This window comes from Brienomyrus brachyistius, chromosome 4 (assembly GCF_023856365.1).
Source record: "Brienomyrus brachyistius isolate T26 chromosome 4, BBRACH_0.4, whole genome shotgun sequence".
Taxonomy (NCBI): domain Eukaryota; kingdom Metazoa; phylum Chordata; class Actinopteri; order Osteoglossiformes; family Mormyridae; genus Brienomyrus; species Brienomyrus brachyistius.
Genome location: NC_064536.1, coordinates 9238264 through 9265571, shown reverse-complemented (window position 1 = coordinate 9265571; position 27308 = coordinate 9238264). Strand labels below are relative to the sequence as shown.

At 46.9% G+C, this 27308-nt stretch overlaps 1 protein-coding gene and 2 long non-coding RNA genes across 8 annotated transcripts in view; 1 reads left to right on the top strand and 2 right to left on the bottom strand.

The window, feature by feature from the left end:
• Positions 1–27308, top strand: part of LOC125740020 (tripartite motif-containing protein 16-like) — a 411298-nt gene that overhangs the window by 22599 nt on the left and 361391 nt on the right. The gene's annotated exons all lie outside the window — the stretch shown is intronic.
• LOC125740034 (uncharacterized) lies at positions 16632–17885 on the bottom strand. The gene is made up of 3 exons (XR_007397424.1): positions 17852–17885; positions 16864–17291; positions 16632–16751 (listed from the first exon to the last, which is right to left on the bottom strand). It is a non-coding gene; the product is annotated as an uncharacterized LOC125740034 (long non-coding RNA).
• Positions 20121–21155, bottom strand: LOC125740036 (uncharacterized). Of its 2 annotated transcripts, none has more exons than XR_007397427.1 (3): positions 21046–21155; positions 20916–21003; positions 20121–20242 (listed from the first exon to the last, which is right to left on the bottom strand). It is a non-coding gene; the product is annotated as an uncharacterized LOC125740036 (long non-coding RNA). The 2 variants fall into 2 exon arrangements; XR_007397426.1 differs by having other exon boundaries at positions 21113–21155.

The following is a 27308-nucleotide window of genomic DNA, read 5'->3' as shown; positions in this document are numbered from 1 at the left end:
ACCATCACAGTGGCCGGCGTCCAGGCAGGATGTTCACCAACATACGCAAAAACTTCCGGAGGAAAAACACCGAACCACCCCCATATGTGCACTCATGGTACAACCTCAGCTGCCAAAAAGCAGCTACCATTAGCATTCCATGGGGAGGGGAGGAGAGGACAGGCACTCAGGCTGGTGATAAGGCTGTCCTCCTGGTATTGCAGGCAATCGTTGCTTCCATTTGGGAGTCATGCGTCATCCAAACTGACTGGAAAACGGGACTTGTAGTCCTTATCTGGAAAGGGAAGGGTGATCGCCTGCATTGTGGCAACTACAGGGGGATAACACTGCTCTCAGTGCCTGCCGGGTAAGGTCCTTGCTAGGGTCATCCTGAACAGGATCTGTGATCACTTGCTTGCCTGTCAGTGACCGGAGCAGTCTGGGTTTATGCCTAAGAAATCTACCACCAACAATCTCTGCCTCTTGTACAACCCGGCGCAGTGCATAGCTCAGGAAAACCTGTGCAATCGTTTCACGCTGCCATCTTTGTGCATTTTCAGTTTTTTTAACTGCACAGTGTTTAATACATTCTAATACTTGCAAAGGATGAAAGTTAACATTGACAGGGTGTCTTAAAAGAGGGCTACAGTAAAGAAAAGAAAAGTTTCAAGGCAGCATGAAAGTAATGCACAATCAGGGATGTGTAATTTCTGAGGCACATATTCAAAAAAAGTATTTTAATTGTAAAATTGTATTTTATGATTCATATTTGACTTAGTGGAGGCGGCATGGTGGTGCAGTGGTTAGCACTGTTGCCTCACACCTCTGGGACCCGGGTTCGAGTCTCCGGCTGGGTTACATGTGTGTGGAGTTTGCATGTTCTCCCCATGTCGTCGTAGGGTTTCTTCCGAGTACTCCGGTTGCCCCCCACAGTCCAAAAACATGCTGAGGCTAATTGGAGTTACTAAATTGCCCGTAGGTGTGCATGTGAGAGTGAATGGTGTGTGAGTGTGCCCTGTGATGGGCTGGCCCCCCATCTTGGGTTGTTCCCTGCCCGTGCCCATTGCCTCCAGTATAGGCTCCGTAGTCCTTATCTGGAACCCAGTAGGATAAGCGGTTTGGAAAATGGATGGATGGATGGATGTCGAATACATTCCTGGAGCCTTCGATTTAGCATACACAGTGCCCTCTACAGGATTCTGTTGAAACAGCATCTCTTTCAACCTCGTTCACAAGATTTGTGTCTTTTTCATAAAACGTTTTTTTTTGTAAATCCCAAAATCTCCCTATAAATGTTTGTGTGAATGCTTCTCGTCTTTTTCAGTCACACGAAGCCTTTATAAATGAGCTCCGCGATTAATCTGTTTACATGAAAATATCTTAAATGCGTCAAGGCACGTAAACGTAGCCACCTAACAAAAGGTAACTTCCTGACTTAGCAGACTGCATGTTCCTCATCTCCTCTGTATGGACCATAGAGCTGTGTATCGGAGAGTCTGGCAACACGCTACGTTTCAAGATACAGGTATTACAATTCAATGCGCTGCTCTATTTTTGATATTAAAAAATCTGCTTTTAGGAAAACTTGGCTTAGTATAAAGAGCACATCAGCAAATGCATGAAATCTGAATAAAAACGTCTGATTTTTAACGAAACCAGAATAGAGGGGTCTGCATTTGCATTTATCACAGTCCCTGTAACAATTCAGCATCGTAGCACTACAGCTATTTCGGATTCAGCCAGCGGGTAACGTTACTAGTCAGCAGCCTTGTGCAAGTTACTGAAAATTACTAGTGACCAATTATAATTACTTTTATATGCAGTAATAAGAGTGGGACTGAACCGTGTGTCTGCCTGGGGGGGGGGTCGCCGGCCAGGATCACCAGCAGTTTCGACATGTGGTTGGTGCGGCGATGCGCTACATCAGCGCCTGCTCCCCCAGCCTGACCTGCCCAGTATAATAACATAATCAAGGTAAATAACAGTGGGCTAAAGGTAGTGATCACATTAACATCGCGTAGCTGTTGAAATACATGGCGCAGACATCGGGGGAATATGGAATCAAATGTTCGGTAGCGATGTTTCTGCAACACAGAGATGTTTGCCGATGGATTTTCAAGCATCGCGGAGACATAGTACCAATGCATGTGTGTGTACAAGAACACGATATGACAGTTACATGGTGTACATTGTCCCTCAAAGTTTAATGCTTAAAGCACACGTAAGTGGACTTCTGGATCGTTTACGTTCATATGTCACGTGGGTATTATGGGCACGTGGGTTTTGTTTATATCCTTGTGCCTTTGGTACGTTAGCCGGGATCGCGGGACTAATTAATTGCCTTGACAATTGCGGCGCTGGAACAATGGTTGGGATTGGTTGGGGAAAGTGAAGGGGGAGGATCGCATTACAGAAAAGGCACCCTGGAAGTTAGGACAAGACACCCGGAGGAGAGACCCGGAGGAGAGACCGGAAAAAGGCGCACCAGGGAGTGGACAGCAGAGACCCGGAGGAGAGACCGGAAAGAGGCGCACCAGGGAAAGGACAGAAGAAACACCGGACGAGGCATCGGGAGAAGACGCACCGGAGAGTGGACCGGGGAGCCGATACTGGAGAGCGGAGCACCTCGAGTGGCGATCGCGTCTCGAGACGCTCTGTCGGGGAAGGAGTCGCTGGGACGCCGGAGCGGGGGAGAGTAACTGGGCATTCCCCCCCCCCGCAGCGAGTTAAGTGAAAACTCTGCTCGCTTGGACAGAGCCAAATATCGGGTCGGCGTCGGATCTGGGGTCTGGTTTAGGCTGATGTAGTGGCGGGTGTTCGAAACCAGGTTATCAATCCTCCCTGTAGTGGATACCGGGATATGGTGTCGTTTGTAGTGGGTGTGTACGGGAGTTTCGATTTGTGTGTGTGATTATTGCGGTGCCCTGTGGGGGTGATAAGTGTGCGGTAGTGTGCCTTTGTCGCGATACCCTCGGTATCCCTATACGGCGATTGTGGGTCGTGCTGTGGTAGAATCTGTTTGCTCGCCTTGTGTTTGTCACCCTTATAGGCTGGGGCGGACGGAACCGGGCTTGTGGGGATCATCTGTTGCACGGACATCGCCTGGCCCCGCTGATCTGACAGTGGGCCCTGAATGGACCAAATTTTTATGACGTTTTTGTATGCCATCGGCTAGCCTTGGCGTTTTAAAGTGTGTTTTTACTCTTGTTGTAAAATAAATTGGTAAAATACCAACCCTTGGGTGTTTGGGTGTCTGTGGAGCCACTCATACCAGCACAACCAGTTGGAACCAAATTGGAGGGTCCTGGTGCCCTATGGTAACATCGGGTGGCGTAGTCGGCAGGATATTACTGGTTCGTGCTGGGTGAGTGGAGTTCACATACCCCACACCTATGATGGAGGCCTCTGGCCAACCGCGTTCAGGAGCTGCTCAGGGCCCTTACTCGGGGAGTAATGTAGTAGCGATGTCGCCTTTTTTTATTGGGTCGCCTTGGGTGCCTAGATTTGGGGGTAGTGAGTCAGCTGTCTCATATGGGGAATGGAAGAATAGAATTAAGGCAATGTTGAGGAATGAGTCCTGGGATCTGCAGCAGCAAAGTGATTTTATAGTGGGGGCTTTAGAAGGTGGTGCCAGGAGAGAGGTAGTAGTTTTGGAGGAGCCTTTAAGGAATACCCCCGAAGGGATATTTGCCTACCTGGATGAGCTCTATGGTGATCGTGTGCCTGTGGCCCATTTGAGGGGTATGTTTTTTGATTGTAGGCAGAAAGCTGGTGAGACGGGGAGGGCCTTTGCCTTGCGGCTGCGGGAATTACATCAGCGCTTACAGCAGCGGGACCCGGTTATGATGGGGAATGCAGATCAAGTGCTGAGGGACCAGTTTGTGACAGGGTTGCAGGATGCAGATTTAAGGCAGAATTTGAACCGCTTGATCCGCCGGAGGGAACTTAAGACATTTGATCAGGTGCGAACCGAGGTTCTCTGGGCAGAGGAGGATCGTCAGGCCATGGTTTGGCAGCCACCGGCTTGTGCACAGGTTTCAGCTAACAGGGCTCTGGATGGGAGAGAAGATGATTGGAAGGCAAAGTTGCAGGAGGAGCTGCTACAGGAAGTTCGTGGGCAGTTTGAAGAACTGCAGAACAAAGTGATGTCGGAGCTGCGGGACCTAAGGGCTGGAGCGGACTCTAGGATGCAGGGGATTGAGCCAATGCCCCAAGGGATGTTACCAGGACGGCCAAGTGGTGCCCAGGATCGTATTGGGCATGCTCAACCCACACAGGTGCTGGCCCCTCGAACAGCAGCCCGGAACCCCAGGACCCAGCTACCACGTCATCGATTTCAATGGGATGAGCAGGGACGTCCCATTTGTGGCCGTTGTAAACAGGCAGGGCATATTGCACGGAATTGTGGTGCCACCTCCCCAGCTTTAAACTAGATTGTCCAGACACCAGGGCCCAGGTGTCTGGAGTGGAGTTGCAGGGCCTCAGTCAGTCTTCAGAGGTTTTAGTTGGGACTTGCCCTTTGGTAACGGTTGGTTTTAATGGGATGGAGGTAGAATGTTTATTGGATACAGGGTCAGAGGTGAGTTTATTGCCTGAGAATGTCTTTGACAAACTTCCAGGGAGAGATGAGAGGGTTGTGGGGGAGGCTACATGGTTGACTTTACGGGCCGCGAATGGGCTAGAGATCCCTTATGTGGGCTATGCCCTTGTAGATGTGAAGGTGGGTGGATTATTGCTGCCCAAGAAGGGAGTGGTAGTAGTAAAGGATTTAAAATCATGCCAGCGGCCCATTTTGGGGATGAACATCATTGGGGCATGCTGGAAGGAACTGTTGGCGAAATCCCTCTCTCAGTCTGATTTCCTTTCAGGACAAGTGGACTTCCAAAGTCACCACGGGTGGGCCAAGGCTTTGGCACATTGTAAGAGGGTGGTAGCGGAGGCGGAGGACATCCAGCCAGGGCATGTACGGATAGGACAGCGCCAGGGTGTGATCGTGCCCGGCCAGAGCGAGATGGTTCTAGCAGCCCGAGTGTTTGGACCTAGGGTGCAAACTGGGGTGTATGGGCTGGTGGAGCCATTGGAGGGAGGGGGATCAGTGGATGTTGCCCGGAGTGTAGTTAAGATCGAAGGTGGTAGGGTCCTCCTCCAGGTAAGGAACCTGCACCCGGCTCCAGTACAGCTCCACAGGCATCAGAAGTTGGCGCGAGTGACCCAGCTGAGGCCTGCAGATATTGTTGACCCTGTGGTCACCCTGCGAGAGGTAGAGGGAGGTGTGATTGAGGTAGGTGTAAGGGCAGTGAGTATGGAGCCGGCGGGGATGATGCCTTTGTTGCAGGAATTGGTTGATCAGTGTGAGGGATTGATGGAGGAAGAACGGGAACACGTACAAGGGCTGGTGACTACGTGGGCAGGTGTGTTCTCCTCAGGAGACCACGACCTGGGTAGTACAGATGCGGTACGGCACACGATTCCCACAGGTAATGCCGCCCCTGTTCGGGAAAGATATCGTCCAGTTCCACCTACCCTGTATCAGGAAATGAACCAGCTGTTGCAAGGCATGTTATCCACAGGTGTGATTCGAGAGAGCAGCAGCCCGTGGGCAGCACCCGTAGTCCTGGTCCGTAAGAAGGATGGTGCACTGCGCTTCTGTGTCGATTATAGGAAGCTAAATGCAATCACTCACAAGGATGCTTATCCCCTGCCCCGAATCGAGGAGGCCCTCACCAACCTTAAGCAGGCAAAGTACTTCTCAACCTTGGATTTGGCCAGCGGCTATTGGCAAGTAGCAATGGACCAAGGGGACCGGGAGAAGACTGCGTTTGCCACCCCTATGGGTCTGTTCGAATTTGAGAAGATGGCCTTTGGCTTGTGTAATGCCCCGGCAACCTTTCAGCGACTCATGCAGCGATGTTTGGGGGACCTGGGGACTGATAAAGTGTTGGTATACCTTGATGATGTGATAATATTTTCTGCCACGTTCAAGGAACACCTGGGACTTTTAGAGAAGGTGTTGAGCCGGCTTGGTGGCTATGGGCTAAAGTTGAAGCCGCAGAAGTGTAAGCTGTTTCAGCACCAGGTCCAGTTCCTAGGCCATGTGGTGGACGAGGCTGGGGTCCATCCGGATCCAGAGAAGATCAGGGCCGTGACAGAGTGGCAACCCCCAAAGACGGTGCGGGAGGTGAGGTCTTTCCTGGGCTTTGCGGGGTACTATCGAAGGTTTATCAAGGGATTTGCAAAGATTGCTCGACCCCTGCACGCATTGTTAGTTGGAACGGCAAAAAAGGGGCAGGCACCTGTTGTGTGGACTGAGGAGTGCAGTCAGGCCTTCGTTAGTTTGAAGGAGAGGTTGACCCAAGCGCCTGTGCTGGCCTTCGCAGATTTTTCATTACCTTTCCGGCTGTACACCGATGCGAGCCTTGAAGGCCTAGGGGCGGTATTGGCCCAAGTCCAGGATGGACAAGAGCACGTTATAGCGTATGCTAGCCGCAGCTTGCACCCGGCCGAGAAGAAGGATTCAAATTATAGCTCGTTTAAACTGGAGCTCCTGGCCCTGAAATGGGCTGTGACGGAGAAGTTTAAGGACTATCTATGGGGGGCTCAGTTTACTGTGTACACTGACAATAATCCTTTGGCACATCTGAGAACGGCTCGACTAGGGGCGACGGAACAACGTTGGATGGCCCAGTTGGAGAATTACACCTTTGACCTCAAGTATCGGCCGGGGAAGGAGAATGTTAATGCAGATGTGTTGTCCCGGAGGCCGGACGCAGTGGAAGATGGTGGAGCGACTCCATGGTCAAGAGTCCAAGTCCAGCAGAGAAGTATACAGGTGGAGGAGGAGCCAAGCTGGGGATGGGACCCCCCACGATGGGAAAAGCTCCAAAGTCAAGACGTGGCTCTGAGGCAGTTGGCAGAGTATGTGTCCAGAGGACATCTTCCTGATGGGACTGAGAGGAAGCGGGCAGGTGAGGTGGTGCGTAAGCTATTGAGACACTGGCCCCGCTTGTCATTGAGGGAAGGGGTATTGATGAGGAGAATCCAGGATTCCGCCACTCTGGAGGTTCATGGGCAGATACTGGTTCCCCTCTCTGAGAGGAAGGTAGTATGGGAGGAGGTCCATGGCCAGGTAGGCCATTTGGGAGGAGAGAAGACCCTTTCAGTCCTCCGCAGACGATTCTTTTGGCCGAACATGGAAATGGACAATAGAGATTGGATTGCTGCGTGTGAGAGGTGTGTCGTCCGCAAGTCCCGGACTGAAGGCAAGCCCCCCCTGGTCCCCATTGTGACCTCTGCTCCCTTGGAGGTGGTGGGTATGGATTTTTTAACATTGGGTCGACCCTGTGATGATTACCAGAACCTGCTGGTTGTGACTGACTTGTTTTCCAGATTTGCGTGGGTGATTCCCACCAAGGACCAGACTGCACGCACTGTTGCACAAGCCCTTTGGCATACTGTCATACAGCCATTCAGTTGCCCACAGCGCTTCCATTCTGATCAGGGGGCCAATTTCGAGTCTGAATTGGTGGCAGAGTTGTGCAGGTATTATGGATGTAGGAAGAGTAGGACTAGTCCTTATCACCCTCAGGGTAATGGGACCTGCGAACGTTTTAACCAGACTCTTTTAAACCTGTTGGGTACGCTAAAGGAAGAGCGACAGAGCAGGTGGGTGGAAGCTTTGCCAGAGTTGGTGAAGGCTTATAACACTACTGTCCATGCATCCACAGGTTTCACCCCTCATTATGTTATGTTTGGCACCCAGGCGCGGCTCCCGTTGGATTTAGTGTTAGGAACGTGGACCGGGCAGGAGCAGGTGTCTGTAGAGGGGTGGGTACAGCAGCATCACCAGCGGTTGGCCAGGGCCTATCAGAAAGTGATTGAGCATTCTGCTAGGGCCAGTGATCACCAGGTACAGCTTCATTCCAAGAAGGTGCAGGGGGAGCCCCTCTTACCTGGGGAAAGGGTGCTGATACGTACCTTTAGGAGGATGGGGCTGGGTAAACTTGCTAATCGGTGGGAAAGAACCCCTTGTGTGGTGGTAGGGCAGTTACCGTCTGGGATTCCAGTCTACCAGGTGAGGCCGGAAGGCAGAGATGGGCCTTTAAGGACAGTGCATAGGAACCGATTACGTACCTGTAAGTTTACTCCGAAGCCAGTGGTGGAGCCTCAGGTTGAGCCACCACGTTCTCAGGAGGGACCCAGGTGGATGGGGTGGCCCTGTTGGGGTGCCCCGTATTTGCCCAAAGGGCCAGTTCCTGGGCATAGGCGGGAGTACTCCCAAGGACCAGGAAGTAGTGTTGGTGGGGGTGTGGAAACAGTACGCAGGTCACAGCGGGCTAATTTTGGAAAGAAACCAGTGCGGTATACCTGAAGGCATGCTATGGTGTATGATTGATGCATGGTGTGTTTTTTTTGGGGAAGTGTTAATGTACCTCTGGGAGCAGGCTCGAGGACGTGCCTATGAAAAAGTAGGGAGGAGTGTCACGTGGGTATTATGGGCACGTGGGTTTTGTTTATATCCTTGTGCCTTTGGTACGTTAGCCGGGATCGCGGGACTAATTAATTGCCTTGACAATTGCGGCGCTGGAACAATGGTTGGGATTGGTTGGGGAAAGTGAAGGGGGAGGATCGCATTACAGAAAAGGCACCCTGGAAGTTAGGACAAGACACCCGGAGGAGAGACCCGGAGGAGAGACCGGAAAAAGGCGCACCAGGGAGTGGACAGCAGAGACCCGGAGGAGAGACCGGAAAGAGGCGCACCAGGGAAAGGACAGAAGAAACACCGGACGAGGCATCGGGAGAAGACGCACCGGAGAGTGGACCGGGGAGCCGATACTGGAGAGCGGAGCACCTCGAGTGGCGATCGCGTCTCGAGACGCTCTGTCGGGGAAGGAGTCGCTGGGACGCCGGAGCGGGGGAGAGTAACTGGGCATTCCCCCCCCCGCAGCGAGTTAAGTGAAAACTCTGCTCGCTTGGACAGAGCCAAATATCGGGTCGGCGTCGGATCTGGGGTCTGGTTTAGGCTGATGTAGTGGCGGGTGTTCGAAACCAGGTTATCAATCCTCCCTGTAGTGGATACCGGGATATGGTGTCGTTTGTAGTGGGTGTGTACGGGAGTTTCGATTTGTGTGTGTGATTATTGCGGTGCCCTGTGGGGGTGATAAGTGTGCGGTAGTGTGCCTTTGTCGCGATACCCTCGGTATCCCTATACGGCGATTGTGGGTCGTGCTGTGGTAGAATCTGTTTGCTCGCCTTGTGTTTGTCACCCTTATAGGCTGGGGCGGACGGAACCGGGCTTGTGGGGATCATCTGTTGCACGGACATCGCCTGGCCCCGCTGATCTGACAGTGGGCCCTGAATGGACCAAATTTTTATGACGTTTTTGTATGCCATCGGCTAGCCTTGGCGTTTTAAAGTGTGTTTTTACTCTTGTTGTAAAATAAATTGGTAAAATACCAACCCTTGGGTGTTTGGGTGTCTGTGGAGCCACTCATACCAGCACAACCAGTTGGAACCAAATTGGAGGGTCCTGGTGCCCTATGGTAACACATACTTAATAGTCGATAAATATTAATATTATAAATATTAGATATAAATCTAAATAAAGATATAAATGTTTTGTATTTCAAACAGACATGGCACAGTCATTAATGTTTTGCAGGATCTCGCAAATGTTTCTCTTTTTTTCCCCTCCTGGGCTCTGTAGAAGACAACTTTATTAAATTTTAAGATTTTGATTACAACCTTGAAGTGGACTGTCACAAGCTATTCATTCTTTTTCTAAAAACTCTGGGACCAAGCAGCCTTCTGGCAGTCACTGGTTTCCCGGATCTTGAAGCGCATTCGGTGGCTTTGCCGGCACAGGCGTCAGACTCGATTTGGTTCCCTCGTTTGCTGAGGAGCTTCATTTACATCACTGGCATCGTTGGCTCCTCCCTCCTCCTCCTCCTCACTGCTAGACACCAGTTGTAAGCTTTTGTCCAATTCACTGACCATCGGAGGTTGGGGCTCCAAGCATCTAAGCTCACGCAGGGCTTTTACATTAGCCTGCCATTTTGCCTCCCACATGAGACATCGTCAATCTTCTTTCTGGAACGACATATAAATACTGCAGCGATGTTAATTCATTTTCATATAGCACCTTTAGGGCGTCTCGTCTCGTATCGCTACATCGTAGAGACGAAATGAGACAGGGGAAAGGACAGAAGGCCAGACGACATCTGCATTCAATGAACTGCAAGAGGATGCTTCACTAGGAGCACATTAACCCTAACCCTAACCCTAACCCCATCCTACGGGGAAGCAGAACTGTCATAAAAACAGATGCTGACGTCTGAAAATGCCATGTTTTTTCTAACCCTAAACCTAGCCTCAGTTTGCTAACCCTAACCCTAATTTGGGGCCATAGGGTGAAACATCAGGCTGTTCAAAAGTAGGAAATATGCTATGAAAGTATGCTAAATTGTGGTTTCCTATCCAACAGGGGCCCAGACCTCTCATAAAAACATATATTGATGGCTGAATATGCCATACTTTTTCTGACCCTAACAAAACGTGCTTATTTTGCGAGCCAAGGCATAGCATTTCAATGAATAGCAAAAGGCAGAAATGTAGACTTAATAAAACGAATGCACAGGCAATGATGATACCTGATTGACTTTTAGGATTATATGGATATTACACATGCAAACACACACATATATATATATACATATTGAACATGTTCTGTAAACACGCACTACTTGTAAGGTCATTTTGAGGGATGACAGCTCAAAATCCATAACAGTACATCCATTCTTGGGATGTATATAAATGAAACTTACATTAGCTAGTGCAAGTGTTACGACTTTGTTTAGTGTGTTAGATTCAGTAAACGGAATACGTTTCGATTTATATTTTGCTTTTGGAATGGTTAGACGTTAGGATACAGCTCGCCGGAAAGCTACAGAGCTTTGAATTGATCCCCACCGCAAACACAGCCCAGATGTCGCCTCCGAGGTAGAAATAAGCGCGGCGCCACAGCAGGCCATTTATATATTCGAGGCTGATTATGAATTCCTTGTGTTTGCTGCCTATCTGCATAAGAAACCTGTTGAATCATGGGATATTTTAGCGATTTTATTTGACTAGCTGTGGGGTATTCCAAAAGAGAAATGACGCCTTTAAAGTCTTAAGCGCTAATGAGCTTTAATTGTCAATGGATTTGAATGTTATTACCACCAATTACAATTGGCTTACAATTCCAACTTTTTGTCTTTTTTTGATAGAAATTTAACAATTTTCACCTTTTCGTTGCCCCTTTGAATTTGAATATTGTCATTTTGGAAACGTTATATAAAATAACTCGAGACACATCGCCTTCCGGAATGGCAGGGCTCCACTGACTACATTGGTGAATATAGTAATTTCAGCACACCATTGATAGGACTGGACTCCTGAGGCATTACACACCTATTCTGACATCTGTCTAGTGTTTCTCCAGCTAATTTCAGACATCTAGCTATACCCCACCTGGACCCATGACCTGACAAACGATAGGTGGGTATGCCCCAATCGCTTTACATCAGCCAATGATATTTTCCCTCCTGAATGGCTCCCGTTGCACCTCGATGGACCACTCAGGTGATTATATTTGTCCTCAGGAATGTTGGGGCCCATTGACTGTATTGGTGACTATGATGATCTCCACAAATAGTTAATAGGTTTCTAAATGCTCATAATTCCTTATCTGCTTATTCTGGCATGTATCTACTGTGTCCTCAGCAAATTTCAGACCTTTGCCTTGTATGGCCCAGCTCTCAGGTACCTACCTGTCCTCTAGAGACCTAAGGTAGGCCAAGCCATCACTAAAAGGTATCCATGAGCTCTGCATTCATGACCTGATATTTGTCTACTGTGTCTGCAGCAAATTTCAGACATCTAGCTTTACCCCACCAGGACCTATGACCTGACAAATGGGAGATTTTAATAATTTACACCTCACAATAATTTATCACCAAACAGCTTGACACTGCCACTTGTCTAGTTACCCTTATGGAAGATGAAGAAGTACCATCAGACACTGATGAAACTCAACTCGCTTTTATTCAAACACACGTACACAAACACAAACATCAAAGCACAGCATCGTGATTTCTGATGTGGAGCGACTCAAGTAGTTGGCCTGGGAACCATCTTTCTACATCAGGTTGAGGGGCCTTGATGTATTCTTCAGCCCTACAGTCGATCATCCCCTTGGTCATTGCTCCCACACACCAATAAACGTGCTGGTTTGACATGAAGAAGGCATAGTTTTAATGGACATATCTAGATGGGATAAAAAGGAGACTGTCTAGTTTCAGGAACACTTTGAACCGTCTTCCTGCATCACTCCTACTTGGAGTTATATACTGTCAAATGACAGGTGGGGTGTCTCTATTCACTTAACGTTGCCGACTCCAAACTTTGCAGGCATGCTTGGCTATGGCCCTAGTATGTGCACAGCAAATTCAGCCCTCTAGCTTACAGAACTCAGGGTCAAGGCACATTAATGTACTTTGCAGGCCAATGATGAGGGCTACATCCATGGGACTGCAGAGTGCTGTTTGGCCATGCATCTAGCTTGTCTGTGCCAAGTTTCAGACCCCTAGCTTGTACGGTTCAGCCGTGAGATCCCCTGAAGTAAGCTTGCCCTTTTTCCCATTTCTGTACATTAAGAACTTAAATTCAAAAGTCCACCAAATATGTCGTGTAAGGTGTGAACTCATGAAACTTTGCACACTTCATCAGGCATGTGTCCAGCACGTCCACACCAAATTTCACTAGATATATGTGTAAGGCGTGAACTCATGAATATATCGCATATATCTAGTTTCTCTGTGCCACATTTCAGACATCTGGCTAAGTGCTTGCTGGAGTTAAGTGCTGACAAAGGATGTCGGGTGGCCCCAATCACTTTAAGGGGATGTCTTATTTTCCCAAGTATAACAAACTACAGTACATTTACCGGTATTCATGAACAAAAATCCACATTTATTCAAAAACATGTCTTTCCATGTAGAAAAATATGTTCCAATTTAATGGTGCATTAATTCATGAACAAAAATCTACTGTGTACTGTATACGTTTATTCAAATAAAGTCGTCATGTCATCTTCTTCTGGAACATCATCATAAATCTCCAAGCTCCAAATTCCGTCCTGAATATCTCACAACTCAGTTTCCTGTAGAACCAGTGGCCCCAATCTGTCATGTTTAGCAATAGCTCTGTCCTTAAATGAGCGCCTCTTGTCCATGTAGCCTTATCGTAGTATAATCGCACCCCCTTTAGTTACCGTACAATCCATAGGACAATAACTAGGACGTATTTTTGGAGTAGGGCTTATATTACGAGCATCCTGAAAAAGTCATGCTAGGACTTATTTTCGGGGAAACGCAGTAGTAATCAGGAAAAGCGGAAATCTTAGTTTCAGTACCTTGAGAGTGAGTAAATAATGTAACTTATGGAAAGTGTAAGATATGTAAAGGATTTGACTTAATAGTCAGTTGTTGATGCCAGCATTTGGATTGAGTGGGCTGCTATATTTGATGCACATGAACCTTTCCAGTGTTGTTTTTCGCTGTTGTTCTGCGTATCAGGGAAACTGTGCACAAACTGGCTTGTTTTTATAGGTCAGGTTCCCCTGCTGAAACGCAGACGGCCCAAGTCAAGACCAGCGCATAAGTTTCCCAAGCGTGTGTTTCCTGTATCGAATAAAGACGGCAGAATTTTTCTCAGTGTGCAATACTGGCTGCCAAGTGTGATATCTGTGATGATTGTGATGTAGTGTTGTTGTACAGTGACATAAGGATTAATTTTAATTAAATATGCTGTCCCCTGTCTTTATAATCCCAAAGGACAAACCAGTTCCAGTGATGCTGGCCGTCGGAAGAAGTGCCGCACCGGGCCGCCGGCAGCCAGCTCCCTGACCAAGTCTGTCTCCCCTGGATCTGCTGCCATCCCAGTGGCAACCAGCAGGGGTCAGCAGGGCACAGGCCGCCGTAGAAATACAGCGGGAGGCCGGTCAGGGCGAAGAAGGAGGTATGACAAACAGAAGGGGTTAGAGCCTGAGCCCAGCTCACCAACCTTCTCCTCCTCTTCATTTTTACTTCCAACTTCAGTCCCCTCCCCTTTTGTTTCATCCCCATCTCTTTTTATGGGCTCTTCTCTTTTATCCCCACACTTAGTCACACCTGTAAGCCCAGCTCCACATCCATATTCAGCTCCAGGCCTGGTTCATTTGACCCCTCTGCATCAGGCTCCAGCACAGGCTGCAGCCGCCTCATCTCACCTGGAAAAATTCAATTGGTTGTATAACTTTTATGTAACCAAGTACTCTAAAATGACCTATGACGCCAAGTGCTTTACTTATTGTCATGCCCAGCTCGCCCGCTTCTCCTGTGTGCCATGCCCCCTGCTTACCCACGTGTGTTTCCCGGATCGTACCCAACTGTGTCCGTTTGCTTTCAACCAGTCTTGTGTATTTAAGTCCTGGTCTCCCCAGTTTTCCTTGTCTGTCATTGATGTTTGTGAGCGTCAGTACCCGGTTCTCGTCCTGCTTTCCTTAATAAATCCCCTGTTTGCCCCGATCCTGACTGCCTGCTTGTTCCTGTTCGCTTGCCTGCCCGACGATTGCCCGCTTCCAGCGCGATCGTCACACTTATTACTGGTGTCAGGAATTTTGGAACAGATATTTAAATGAAATTAACTTAGCAAAACAGGGGAAGAATGAGGATAATGAGGGTACTCATGCAACCAAGAGGCGTAGGATTGATGAAGATGAGTTCACCTTTCCTATTAATGCACTGGACCAGCTAAGTACCATGCCCAGGGCTCAGGAGCTGGCTGTGGAGATGGGCTATCAGTCAAATGCACATAGCTACATTTCACTATAGTTTCAGCACATAATTAGACGAGATTTGTGATAAGTACTTAGGATATGTTAAGATGTAGTTCTATAGCATAAGATAACATAGGATAAGATTAAGATAGGACAGGTTATGATAAAATTGTTGAACATAGGATGAGATTAAGATAGGACAAGTTAAGATAGTTTATATGCTATTTTATGTTATACAAAGTCATAATAAATTACCATAAATTTAAGATAAGATTATATGATATAAGATAGGATTGTATAGCATAAGATAAGAAAGATAGGATAACATAGAATAAGATTATGATAGGATAGGTTATGGTAAGGTTAAGATTGTATAACATAGGATTAGATGAATTATAAATAAAGCAGTCCTCCTTAGAGGGGGGGGTGGTGGAGGGAATATATATATAAAAAATAGAATTAGTTAGCATAAGGTTACGATAAGATTGTATAACATAAGATAGCATATCAGTTAAGACTAAGATAGGATAAGTTATGATAAGGTTAAGATAAGGTTGCATGACACAATAACATATGTTAAGACTAAGGTAGGATAAGTTATGGTTAGGATAAGATTGTATAACATAGGATTAGATTAATTATAAAGTAGTCCTCCTTAGAGGGGGGGTGATGGAGGGAATATTTAAAAAAATATATAGGATCAGTTAACATAAGGTTAAGATAAGATTGTATGACATAAGATAGAATAAGTTATGATAAAGTTAAGATAAGATTGTATGACAGAACAGGGCGGCATGGTGGTGCAGTGGTTAGCACTGTTGTCTCACACCTCTGACAGTCTCCGCCTAGGTTGCATGTATGCGGAGTTTGCATGTTCTCCCCATGTTGTCTCTTATGGGTACTCTGGTTTCCCCCCACCAATCCAAAGACATGCTGAGGCTAATTGGAGTTACTAAATTGCCCATAGGAGTGCATGTGTGAGTGAATGGTGTGTGAGTGTGTTCTGCGATGGGCTGGTCCCCCGTCCTGGGTTGTTCCCTACTTCATGCCCATAGCTTCCGGGATAGACTATGGACCCAATAGGATAAGCCCAATAGGATAAAAAATCCATTTGTTAAATGGATGGATATGACAGAATATAACATAGGATAAGATAAGATTAAGAAGTTCGTGAGCACAGCACTGCTGTTTGCTAATTGCTCGATTTTTCTGTCCTTTAATAGCATTCAGTGAGCAATACTCGTGAGTGTATTATGAGACTTAGGCTAAGGCACTCATAGGGTGTCTTGTCTGTTGTTTCACTGTATGCTCCGACCGCGGTGAGTGATCTCTCGTTGAGGGAGACATTTTACTCGCAAATTCGCTCGGTGGTTGAAGGGTGCCCACGAGGTGACACTCCTCTGGGGCTGCGGGTGGCTGGATCCTGGTTCGTACAGCCTGAGCCGCATCAGTGGACTTGGTACTCCAATACTGGTGATGCCGCGAAAGAGATCGATCACGTCCTTGTGGGCAGATGCTGGAGGCTCCTGCAGAACTGCAGGGTCTACAGAAGTGGCCAGTTTGTGAATTCTGATCACAGACTTGTTGTTGCTACTCTGAAGATTCAGCTTAGGTCCAGTAGGCTGGATCACCTACTAGGAGTATGAGGCTGGACTTAGCCAGACTCCAAGATCAGGCTGTTTCTGATGAGTTTGCACACAGTTTCTGTGAGGAACTTGCAGACTTGGGTGCGATTGCTGACTCTAATGTGATGTGGGAGACCTTCTGTGGTAAGATCCTGAAGGTTGCCGAGGGTTGTGTCGGTGTTGCCAGTGTTCCAAGAAGGAGATGTATCATCTCGCAGGGCACCCTGGATATTATAGAGAGCAGTCGCAGTGCCCGACTTGGTGACAACTCTCAGTGGAACTGAGAAGGACAGCTGTGAGGGCAGATAAAAAGGCGTTTGTTAGACAAATCTACGAGCAGGTGACACTCCATCTGTGGCCTAGTGACCCACGTCCTGCTTACAGAGGAATCAAAGCATTACGCACATCTGAAGCTGTTCCTCGGAGGCTTGCAGTCAGGGCGGGTGACACTGCAGTTGTGATCCGCTGGGCTGGTCCTTCTGGTATTGCAGGCAATCTTTGTTTCCATTTGGGAGTCATGCATCATCCCAACTGACTGGAAAACGGGACTTGTAGTCCTTATCTGGAAAGGGAGATCACCTGGATTGCGCCAACTACTGAGGGATAACACCGCTCTCAGTGCCTGCCGGGTAAGGTTCTTGCTAGGGTCATCCTTAATTAGACACTACGTTAACTGTATACAGCAAAACAAGCCCCACAAACCTGTAAAAACAGGAGAAAAGATGACGCAGCGAAACCGGTGCTTCTGGCTACTACAGCTCTGCTGGGTAGAATGAGGGAGAGGCACCAGCCTGCGTGCAAAGTGGGTCCAAAAGGGGGCGCCACACTGACTCCTTGTGGAATGATGGAATTAATGTCTGTTACATTAAAGAAGCTTAAACCTTTAATAAAAAAATATACATATATAGGACTGCATAAAGTCAATCAGGTAAAAAAATCTAAATCTCCCAATAATAAAGTGACCATCCATTTTATGCATCACACTCCCTGACAAAAATAAAATGGCTCCAGACATTTCATAATCTAACTTTAGAACCTTTCATAACCTCATAATCTTTTCAAGTAAGTGTGTGTAGATTTAACATCCAACTAGTTGTGCAGTGCATGGTATGGTATGGAAGTAGTGCAGTGGAAAATTTGACAAAGAGCGGTATATGGCATTGTGTTCACGGGTGAGCAGTACGCCATGGGGTACTTCTGGATCGCCCAGTTTGGTAGGGGCCCCTGGGCTCCCACTGTGTTGCATACTGTCCAGAGCTGGTATGAAGGTTGGGCCAATGAGTCGTAAGTGAGCCTCTGGGTAGGCCTCCTTTCACGAATGGACCTCCACACCTGGGGAGGGCTATGTGAGTCATCAGGAAGTTGTATACTGACTGTCGATGGGAACACCAACCTTTCTTCTTCCTGCATCTCACTGTCAGGCTCAGTTTATGTTGTTTTCCCTTTCGGATCTCAGCAGGCGGTTTGGGACTATATGGTTGGTCATCCCATAATTGGGCCTCCTCTGAGACTTAAGTACAGGCTGTGTGCTTGCAAATTCTTGTCTTTCAGGTATCCTTAGCCAATAACGTGATTCATCATCATCCGAGGAGTCACTACTCAAATACCCTGTGTTTGAGGCAGGTTTATGTGGCTGACTGTTTCTCGTCCTCTTTCGATGCTGGGGCTCTGCAGGTAGAGTAGGAGTGTCTCCTCTCTGCTGTACAGATGGAAGTCTCTGGGGCTGTGGATCTATGGGCAAGGTGAAGCAGGTTTCGGTGTAAGGTTCTTACACATTTTCCACCAGCTACTGGTGCCACCATGTAAATAGGACCTTCAGCAATTCTCTCCACCACATAAACTGTTTTCCCAGTAGGGTCTTAGCTTACCGGGGCCTCCCCTGTTGCCCAGATTGCGCACCAAAACCCAGTCACCAGGTTCAAGGACAATACCTTTCCCATGGCGGTCATAGTACCCCTTGGCGCGAGAACTGGACTGCTGACTGTTCTCGGACGCAACTCTATAGGCTTCTTTCATTCTAGAAGCCCACTTCTCTGCATATCGTCTGGGGCAGGTTCTTTCTTGATCTGTAGCCAGTCCAAAAACAGGTCCACTGGCAGATGCGGTTGACGGTCGCACTTCAGATGACCGCCTATCTGGTTTGTTGGTATACTGGCATGAACACTGCAGTTGAGAATCAGATGTCGATGGCTTTGTCTGTGCTGCTGCTTTTGTCTGCAGAGAACTGTCTACCTGAGTTAGGGCCTGTACTTGAATGCTCAATTGGTGGATGAGCTCATCTTTACCAGCTGTCAGGGTTACACATCCCTTTTCTTACTTCACTGGTATTCACTTCACTACTTCGCACATGGGTCAGTTTTGGGGCGAGCGCTGTGTCCCAGACACAGTTTTCTTTCACGCTCCTCACTTGTTATTTTAGTGACTTGCCAGAGAAGGGTCTCATCAGTGACCATAGAGTCGGAGAGGAGTGGCCTCAACTCCCGCCTGAAGCCGTTATGCTTCTCACTCAAGCCTTGACAGACTGTACGCAGAAATACATGCTGTGCTGTACGTGCTTCATATTTGATATCTGAGTCTGTCTGGATGTGAATATCACCTTTTGCTTGAGTCCCATTATTCTATACAGAAACTGCTGTGGTGTTTCATAATCATGCTGCTTAGCGTTCATGAGTTCTTGAAAGAGCTCAGTGCTACTTTTCTCTCCCAAATGTAACTGTAAAAAGCTCTTTATCTCTGTAATGGACATGTCATCTTTACTAGCAAGCATATCCTGTTTTATAATGCAAAACACTGCTCAACTGATCTCATCCTCTGTATACTTTTCTTTCAGTCCCTCGTCAATCAGTCTGCTAATGTTTCTGAAGCATGTTTCAGATGCATAAAAATTCACCATTTGTCCTCCATGAATTTTTAATCCTTTCCTCTGCAGGAGGGGGAGGTCCTTGAGGGCAATCATGCTTTTAGTGGTGTTGGTGGCAGCTTAGTCAGCAGTACAGACAGGTGAATGTACAGCAATATTAGACTGGGCGTCATCGTTTTCATTTGTACATGAATGAATTGTAACACTACCCTTGTTAAGCTGTTGACACAATTCGCCATAACTTGACATTAACTTAGTGAGCTGCAACTCAAGAGCCTTACTTTGGGAGGCTAACTCTGCTGTTGATGATTCTGTGTGCATGTCTATAGGAAGAGCGTTAGCATGAGTCACATTACATGGCGGGGGAGACAAAACATTAGCATCTGGCACAGTAACATGACCTCCCATCTCAACAGAGAGTATATCTCTACCATGTTTACCAATAATGTCAGTAATCATCTCGTTTACAAACAACAATTGTGACATTCCTTCATTCTCTAAATCTAATAATTATGAGCTTTCTGTTTATGTGCATACGTATTCAATACAACTTTCTTCATCATTAATGTCTAACTTAACTGGGTCTTCGTCAGATGTCCCCGGAATGCTGGTTGCAACTTGAAAGACCTCCTCCAATGAGAGGCGGAAGAGTCCCTTCTTCACCATCCAGATCAGATTCTTTCTGCTGTCTGCCATTGTGATCAATCATCAGATGCCCTTGGCCTTGAGAAAGTCCCTTGCTCTGGAAACAAATGTACTGGACTCTCTCAGCCCTGCTGCTTCTATGATGTAGGTCATGCTGGTCCACAGGTTCATGGATCATTGGATCAACGACGTCCTCCAAACACAGGCGGCGCTGATCCTGGACGAGCCCCCAAAAATCTGTAACAAGTCCCAGTCACGGACCATTATCAGATTGAATCCCTGTAAAAATAGGAGAAAGGATGACGCAGCGAAACCGGTGAGCCGCTCAGCAGAATCTTTAATTTTACGGATGGCAGACATACATTTTGTTTTCCCCCCATACAGCTTTTCTTGCATTTTCTTTACAATATCTTAATGTCATTTTCACAGGCAACTTAGGCCAAGGATTAAAACTGTAAGTCAAATAACAAATAAATAATAAAACAGTACTGTAACAATAAGTCTGCATGTACAGTTCGTACTGTTCCTTAATAGCTTCCACCATCCACCATGGCAGTTAAAATAAAGAAAACTGGCACACGGCCAACATCTTCTGTTACTACTGAAACTGTATTGCACGAGCTGGTGGCTGAACAAAAAAAAACCTTGCATACGTCTGAGATATTTTCAACACATTTATACTCATATAACCCCCAAACACAGCGTTTCTACGCGGCGCCTGCACCCTTAACATAAACACAACCAAACTAAATCTGAAGCCATCAATAAAATTATATTTCATTAACGGGCGGCGCCATTTTGGTTGGCTAACTGATAGCCAAACCGCCCGTTTACATCAGTGGTCTAATAAGTAACCAAACGCGCTCGCTATCGTTACACAATCAATCATAAGATTGATTGGACGCTTTAAGTTATCTGTATACGGCAAAATAAGCCTAAAAGCCACACAAACCTATAAAACAGGAGAAAAGATGAAGCAGCGAAACCAGTGCTTCTGCCTACTACAGCTCCGCTCGACAAAATGAAGGAGAGGCACCAAGCTGCGTGCGAAGCTTTAATAAAAATAATATATACATCGGTACCTCGGTACTCGAACTTATTAGAACTCGAATTTCTTAAAAGTCGAACCAACCAGTTCGAAAAAACTACCTAGCACTCGATCTGAACCTCAGAAGTCGAACCAAAAGATAACTTGTACGCGCGGGAAAATGAGTCGCGCGGCACGGCTCTCAGCAGAAACAAAGCATAACGCTTCAGTCTCAGCCTCGCATTCGCTGTGAATTTTTGTTGATAGTGCTTTTTAAAAATATTACTATTAGTGTTATTCGTGCATTTTTTCCAATGTTCATATTGTACACTCAATTTTTTTCTCATTTTTAAAATGTTTTGCTTTTGTTCCTGCATTAAATACAAACCATTAGTACAGTATGACTCAAGGTAGTAGAGCTGTGCCTGGGTTTATAAAAAGGTGTCATTGTGGCATGCACTAAATCAGGGAAGCATGAGCAGAGACGGGAAATACGGTATTTAATTACAGGAAAAGCAGATAAACCGCAGACGGACAATACAATGATCGTACTAGGGAAACTGAAACGCGGACTCAATACAGAGGACTAATGACAAGAACCAGAAACAGCTGATAACACTGGGATTCCACACGAGGTTAACGAGGGGGCGTGGCTCACGGAAGAAGCGGACGGGGCAGGACACATTGTTGTTTTTAAAAAAAAACTTTACACATTGTTTGGATATATTGATTTTCTTGCTTTACAAATTACTGTTTTGATAAATGAGCTTAGATGTGTTTAGTACAGTATATACTATTCTTGTTTTATCCTGTTCATTCTGTGTTTTAAGTGCTACAAAAAAAAAAAACATATTTACGTGTAATTTTTTGGGACCTGGAACCAATTAATTGGTTTTCCATTATTTCTTATGGGGAAAATTCGGTCAGAACTCGAACTTTTTAGGATTCAAACCTGAGCTCAGAATGGATTAAGTTCGAGTTCTGAGGTACCACATACTGCATAAAGTCATTCAGGTAAAATACAAAATCTCCCAATAATAAAGTGATCATACATTTTATGTGTTTCACAATAGCTCAGGTACGCTTGTGCAATTGTCTAACGCTGCCATATTGGTGCATTTCCAGTTTTTTTAACTGCACATTGTATATTACATTCTAATACTTGCAGAGGATGAAAGCTAACATTGACAACGTGTCTTAAAAGAGGGTAAAGATACAGTAAAGATAACAAAAGTTTCAAGCCAGCATGAAAGTAATGCATAATCAGGGATGTGCAATTTCTGAGGTATATATTTAAAAAAAGTATTTTAATTGAAAAATTGTATTTTATAATTCATATTTGACTTATTGTGTATAATTGTTTTTTCTAAAGACTTTGATCAGTGTTTTTGTATTTTGTAATATACAAGAAATACTATATGCATGGTAATGTCATGTGTGCAAAATATTTGTGCATACAAAGGGCACAGAGCCCCTAGAATGGCACAGAGCCACTAGAAGGGCACAGAGCCACTAGAAGGGCACAGAGCCAGGCTGAGCACCGCAGCGCTATCCAGCCCATGGCTGCCGATGGTCACATTCCACCAGAACCCCCCAACACTAACTCCCCGGGGAACTTCCAAGCAGCAGAGCAGATTCCAACAACCGAGGATCAAAGGAAAGGAAAGATCCTGGCAGGAAGAAGAAGATCTTGTGGCCAAAGATTTAAAATGTAGAAGTTTGAAGAACAAATGTGTTACAAATGAAATATCACATTAAGCCTGGGTAATTTCACCATTTTCATTACAGGGATATTTGGGAAACTTGTATTTGAAATAAATGTATGTGTTACAGCTTATTCATTTTTTTCATACATTATTTTGTATTTTCAAAATGTCTTTATTGTAAACTGCACAGCATGTGCCGCTGTGAGCACTATCCGCCGTACAGGAAGTGTGGAGAAGAAGCCTTTAACCTGGGCAGGAAATACATTGTTTGTAAGTCGGTCTTAATGAAAGAGGACCAATTTCAGAGGGCTTTAAGGTGAAATATCTAATAAAAATATCTGAACATTCAAACAGCATACAACTCAGTACACGAATTCAAACAATTTCATTTTAAAGAACTTATTAATATCAGAGCCAATTACCATGTGGCCACAAATATTTGAATTATTGTTTATGATTATAAATGCCGAATACCTTCCTGGAGCCTTCGATTTAGCATACACAGTGCCCTCTACAGGATTCTGTTGAAACAGCATCTCTTTCAACCTCGTTAACAAAATGTGCGTCTTTTTCACAAACCATTTTTCTTTGTAAGTCCTAAAGTCTTCCCATAAATGAATGTATGAATGCTTCTCGTCTTTTTCAGTCACACAGAGCCTTTATAAATGAGCTCCCCGATGAATCTATTTACATGAAAACATCTTAATTGCGTTAAGGCATGTAAATGTAGCCACCTAACAAAAGGTAACATCATGACTTAGCAGACTGCATGTTCCTCATGTCCTCTGTATGGATAAAACCACAAGTAAAATACCTTGTAAAATAATAGAAATATAGATGGTGCTGAACCATGCTGAACAGTGGAGTCATAACAGAGGCTGCGCATTGTGTTCAGTCACCTTTCACTGTAAATCACACATGGGTTCACAATCTATTGTGTCTGCTCTGAATCCCTCAGGGCTGGAGTGAAAACTCCATTCACACTAACATGGTGCCAAGGGGTATTGGGTATATTGTGTGATAGTATACATGATTCCATCCTTTTTGGAAGTAATTTCTTTTACTGATTTAAATAAGTTTAAAAAATGTTCAAAATATAAGGATAGCTCATTGTATACAAAGAGATGTGCCAAGCTTGCAGTGTTCAAGTGCTGTCACCTTCAAGCCAACAACTGCTGCTTGAAGCTCCTGATCCTCGGTGGGACATCGGCGATGCGCTGGGAGCCCTGGAACGCACATTAGTTTAGGGGACTCCATTCCCCCTTTTGATCAACCTCACCGGACACCTGTTTCTTGCTTGCATTTTGTCAGCCGGTGGTCAAAGGCTGGTTGCTGGTTTATTTTTAAGGTTATTAATGCTAAAGCGCTTGTCTTGTTTCTTTGTTTTATATTTTCAACAAACTGTTAATAGTACAAACACGTCCAGCTCCATTCAGTAAATGAACTTGTGTGCTCTTAATTTAGAGTAATTTTTCCTGTGGTGAAATTCCCCAGGTGGTGAAGTCGTGTCCTTGTACTACTCACCGCTCTCTGCCACAAACATTTTACCCTAAACCTAAGCCTAACCTAACCCTAATCTTAACCCTAACCATAGCCCCAAACGTCATGTCCTGCCACCTCCCTGACGTGGCTCTAATAAGCCATGCCTGCTGCTCGTTGGTCTCACGTCTCGTTCCATCCCTCATGTTAAACACTCCCAGCTGGCTCCAGTCTGTTCCCTTGTTATTCCTGTATAAGTGCTTCCTAGCCCTGTGTTCCCCATTGATGTGGTGCCCTCCATGTTGCTCGTTCCCTTGCCTCCCATCTTGATCCCAGTAAATCCCAGTTTATTGTCTGACAACACCTGCTCCCAGAGTCTTCCATCCTGGCACCCAACAGACTGACGGAACTCGACAAGCCCCAGTAGATTTCCCAGGTCCCTACAGCCAATCACTGCTACTTGTGTCAAGCATACCTAATGTCGCTGGTTCAGGCCGCAGTACATCTTTCCCCAGAGAGAATGGCCCATCTCTGACAGAAGGCATAGCTGCCCTCTCCCCGGACTCCCAGGTGGAGGGTGTGACAGCTATAGCGGAGATCCTCAGGGCCCTCTGGAATGGAGTGAGTGTGCTAAACCCCGCAGAGGTGGGGTGCTCTGGAGAAAAGGAGCCCGCCGACTCCATGTCGTTTGCCGTAGGGCGACCTGCGTCCTCATTGTCACTTGAAGTCTGACAACATGATGCTTCTCCGGGATTTACTGTGGTCCCCCTGTTCGCCAAAACATACTCCCCAAAGCTCTCCAGCACAGAAGAACAGGCTTCACTCCTAGTTCTATGGTTGTCAGAGTGCTGGACCACAGTAGAGGTAGGGCTTTGCTTCAACATGGTTTTATTGGAAGTCTGCACACAATACAGATGTTTCCTACCGTCCTTCGTTCCAATTAAATGTGGAAACGTTTTGTCAGCTGGCTGGACAAGACCCTACTGCCTCTATTAATAGTACAGATAGTAGTGAGTGGTGGTGACGTAATGGTTAGGGAAGCGCACTCGTGATTGAAAGACACTGCATCTACAGCATCTGGCCCAGGAGAGCCAGCCGTTGCATTTGTTACATCCGCACTTAAGGCTCCGGCCCAGAGAGGGCCGCTCAGGCCGCACCCACAGTGTCCAACACAGGTGAGGCCTTGGTTGCCTCTAGGCTTCTCATAGAATCTGACACGGTTCCCTGGTAACCAGCCGACACCTGCCACACTGCTCCATACTGTCCGGCCAGCGTCCACCTCGCTGTCCCCTGATGCCTGGCCAGCACCCACCTCAATGTCCCCAGACGTCCAGCCGGCGCCCACCTCATCTCCTGACGGCTTGCTGGTGCCCACTTTCTATCCTGACGTCCCACCGGCACATGCCTGCAGGCTGCCACCAGCCCAGAGAAGATGGTTCCGGAGGATGTCCTGCTGGAGTGCAACCCTCTGGACTTGCCCTGGGTCCTGCTGCGTGGGTCCCTCCTTCATCCCAGACTCCGGTTACTCTGGTCCCAGTTTCTGGGGTGGTCACCGGTATCAATAGGAGTCCAAGAAAGCGGCAGGCAGAATGTCTGTCTCCCAGAGAGGGTTTGCCAGTCTCTGCTCTTGCCCTGTATGTCCCTTGCCATCTTCCTGTTCCTGTCCTGTTGTCTCCTTGCTGCCCTACTGCTCTGCGGTTCTCTCATCACCTCCCAACCCCTCACGTCCTCCAGCCCTGCTGGCCCTCCCAGACCCTCTGGTCCTGTGATTCGGCGGAGTTCAGCCTCACCTGGAAAGGGGCCTAGGAGGGTCCCCAGCCCCGAGTCTTCGCCTGGCTTCCCTGGATGCCCCATGTTATTCCTATTTGTGCCTCAGTGTTTGTCTTGTTGCTCTGTCCCGCCTGTATCTCTCCTTGTCTTCTGCATCCTGTGCCCCTGTTCTTGTTGACCCTCCACCTGTCCGTCCTGTTTTGGGGTCTGACAGGACTGCTGTACCTGTGGTTCCTAGCTTTTCCTTTATCCGCTCCATGTCCTTAGTGGTGTCCTGCAACTGCTCTTATGTCTGGTGTTGCTCTCTGTCTAATGTTCTGTCTAGTCTTGTCTGGTCTTGTCCTGTCTACCATCTGTTCTGTCGTCCCCTGTCTAGTCCAGAGTCCAGTCTGGTTCCATCCCTGTTGTCGAACCCCCTTGGACTTCATGGCCGGAGCGCATGCTTTTGGTGGGGTGGGGGGTGGGGGCATACTGTCACATTAAGCAATGCCATTTTTATCCACTATGTCTGTCCATATATGTGTCAATGCGTGTTCTGACAATCCATGCTCTCTGCCTCCCCACATTTCCAGGTGCTGCCCAGGGGGGGCACCATCTGAGCTGGAGTCCTGATTCAGTCCCATGGAGGGGTGACACTGCGAATGGGACCTGCTAACTGTGTCATCCTGGGTGCAGCCTTCAGTGCCACCCTACACAGGCCAGCGTGGAGAACAGGCTTATTGACAGACTTTAATCATACCTCACACCCGGCCTTTAGCAAGCAGCTCCACTCTTTTCTGTTCTCAGTAATATTAGTCTGCCTGGGGGGGTTGGTTAGCCAGTTGACAATGGACCCCCAGAGGTCTTTTTTTCTCCTTATTTGGGGTTTTTTGGTTCTTCTCCTCCGTTGTCATCTGGCTTTCTTTATTTAATATCTTTCTTTCCTTTTTCCCATTGTGTATTACTGTCTTTAATGATGTTGTAATGTATGACTACACATATATGTAAAGTACCTTGGGACGACTCTGTGAGGCGCTATATAAAAATGTAATTAAATGTCCCGCCTCCTCCCTGACGTGGCTCTAACAGGCCATGTTTGCTGCTTGTTGGTCTCACGTCTCGTTCCAGCCCTCGTGTTAAACACTCCCAGCTGCCTCCAGTCTCTTCCATCATTAGTCCTCCATTTAAGTGCTTCCTGGTCCTGTGTTCCCCAGTTTGATCACTGATGTTGTGCCTTATGTGTTGCCGGTTCCATAGCCTCCCATCCTGATCCAAGTAAGTCCCTGTTTGTTATCTGACAAACACCTGCTGCACGAGTCTTTCATCCCGGTGACCACGACACCAACCGCCAGTGATGTCTGTGGAGCCCAGAAATACCAGCCTA